The following is a 2,500-nucleotide window of genomic DNA, read 5'->3' as shown; positions in this document are numbered from 1 at the left end:
AATCGCTTAAAGCGTCACATCAATTTTTCCAATCACTTGCGCGTGAAAATGGGCAACTAACATGTCCAGAAGATTGACGGACTATGGCAGACAAACTCATCCACATGATGAGTTAACAAGCCGCATTACACAAGTCAGTCTTAGGGCCGACATACCCACATATACAAGGCCGCCAACCTTCTTCGTACCAAGCAATCCCCCCCCCCCCCGCAACACACACACACACACATGCACACGGAGACAGCGTTCCCTCTCCCTCACTTCTAGGCAACGCACTTCCGCCCGCAGTGCGTCGCCGAAATATGACACAATGCACGGCGTCCCCCAAGGAGCCATGTGACGGCTCACTCTGCATACCTGTAGTAGTGCGGACAATGGTATCTGATAAGGCTGAGGTGCAGCAGTGACCTTGGCGGACAGCGCTGGTCGGAGAGGCGACTGAATGGATTTTCCTACCCTGTACTGTCAGCGCTGGAACGGTCTGCTAACAGTGCTAGCCTTCACCTGTCAGCTATCGCCGTCAGCAACCCCCCTACCTAAAGCTCACAAGCACAAAATATCAGCACCCCTTTTTAAAAACTAAATGGAAATATATGGGCGCGTTTGCCTATAACCATTGCACGTAATCATAAGTAGATAATTAATCACGCATATAAAGAGCGTATAAACCACAATGAAATTAACAAGAAATTCATATTACGCCATACCACCCACCCCCACTCCCGTAATCGTGACGGCACCACACCCGCACTCGCCCTAGGAAAGGAGAGAGTCCGCATTTAACAGCCTGAAGGAGGAGGAGGAGGCAGAGGAGGAGGAGGAGGAGGAGGAGGAGAAGGGGAAGAAGGAGGAGGAAGAGGAGGAGAATGAGAAGAAGAGGAGTCGTCTCGTTTTTTCTTTCTCCCCCCCCCCCCTCTCTCTCTCAGCCCCGCATCACTGGCGTGTGCGATACATAAGTACACATGTAACCCACGGCCAGATGTGACAGCGACTAGGGGAGGAGGGGAGAGGTGGGGTGTGTATGTACGGAGGGAGGGAGGGAGGTGATGGTGTGTGTGTGTGTGGGGGGGGGGTAACGTTATAACTCCCCTAACCCTTACCCCCACGACACCCCCCTCTTCAGTGTCCTTGTAGCGGGCGTGACTGGCGCCAGGACCGTGACACGGTAACGCTTGCCTCAGGCTTCACTCATTACAGCCATGCATGAAAGAGAGAGGGAGAGAAATGGATCGACCGATATATAAATATACAACGTAGAAATGGAGAGAGAGAGATAATAATGCAGGATACGAGAGTCCTTCGCCACGACGACGGAGTAGGCAGAGAGAGGACCAAGAGAGAATACCAGATCAAGAGTGAAGTCACCGCGATCGACTCGCCAGATATACACGCCTCCCCTACGTAGGTCTCCCCCCCCCTCGCCATTTCCCCTTACCTTATCCCCGCCCTTGACCCCCGGTAGCAACGCCTCCACTCCCTCCTCCCCTCAGCCTCTGGAAGACGACGATGACGGTAGAGGATTAGAGCTCAGTTCATCACCCTCATCACACGGCTCGGCTGACCCACTCCCGAGCTAGCACTCGCGTCGCTCGCTCTCTGCATGGCGTGGTGGAAGGTAGGGGGAGGGGGAGGGAGGGGGGAAGGGAGGCGGGACAGAGAGAGAAACACACACACACACAGATAAAAAAAATATATATGAGAGAGAGAGAGAGAGAGAGAGAGAGAGAGAGAGAGAGAGAGAGAGAGAGAGAGAGAGAGAGAGAGAGAGATTTAATAAAGTGCTGCCGATGGCCTCAGCTCGGTACCACGAATAAGTTTTCCATCAGCCACCCACAGCTCGCAACAAGCAGTATTCGCGGCGAGTGAGTGCACGAGGATGTTGCATCAGTCTCCATAAGCTTTGTTATTCTGAACATAACGCTGGACCGTTAGCCGCGCCGGGGAGCCATCAGCGAGAGCGCGTGAATATCATTACTTCATAACATTCATGGGAACACATATGGCGAACGGAAGGCTACTGGTAATGTGGGAGATGCATAGAGGGACAGAGAGAAAGAGAGAAAGAGAGAAAGAGAGAAAGAGAGAAAGAGAGAAAGAGAGAAAGAGAGAGAGAGAGAGAGAGAGAGAGAGAGAGAGAGAGAGAGAGAGAGAGAGAGAGAGAGAGAGAGAGAGAGAGAGAGAGAAGGGGAGAGAGAAAGAGAGAGCAAGTATGCATGTATCAGCTCCAGATTCCCATGTAGGTTTTAATGATCTTCCGATTATCTCTCCTAGACACTACACCAAGGCTCGGAGCAACGCAGGAATGCGGTCATCCACGTACACACGGACATACGCAAAGCATTAAAACTCACACTCACTCCCAAATTAAAGAGCTCCGCAGCGAACTTCTCTCTCACACACAGACACTTAACAACAGTTCTTGCTATAAAAGAGAAAGAAATTCACGTCACGACCACGACCACCCCCACCCCCCATCTCCCCCCCAAAAAAATATTGACAA

The 2,500-nt window shown here is 51.8% G+C and overlaps 1 protein-coding gene across 10 annotated transcripts in view; it reads right to left on the bottom strand.

Annotated features, from left to right (window-relative positions):
• The window catches only part of LOC122258385 (par-3 family cell polarity regulator), a 66,174-nt gene that overhangs the window by 27,863 nt on the left and 35,811 nt on the right, over positions 1-2,500 (bottom strand). The window lies entirely within an intron of this gene.

Source organism: Penaeus japonicus, unplaced genomic scaffold, assembly GCF_977035675.1.
Source record: "Penaeus japonicus unplaced genomic scaffold, GWHDUDI00000001_assembly GWHDUDI00000025, whole genome shotgun sequence".
Lineage (NCBI taxonomy): Eukaryota > Metazoa > Arthropoda > Malacostraca > Decapoda > Penaeidae > Penaeus > Penaeus japonicus.
The sequence above is the reverse complement of the archived record's forward strand: the minus strand, read 5'-3'. Positions and strand labels throughout refer to the sequence as shown.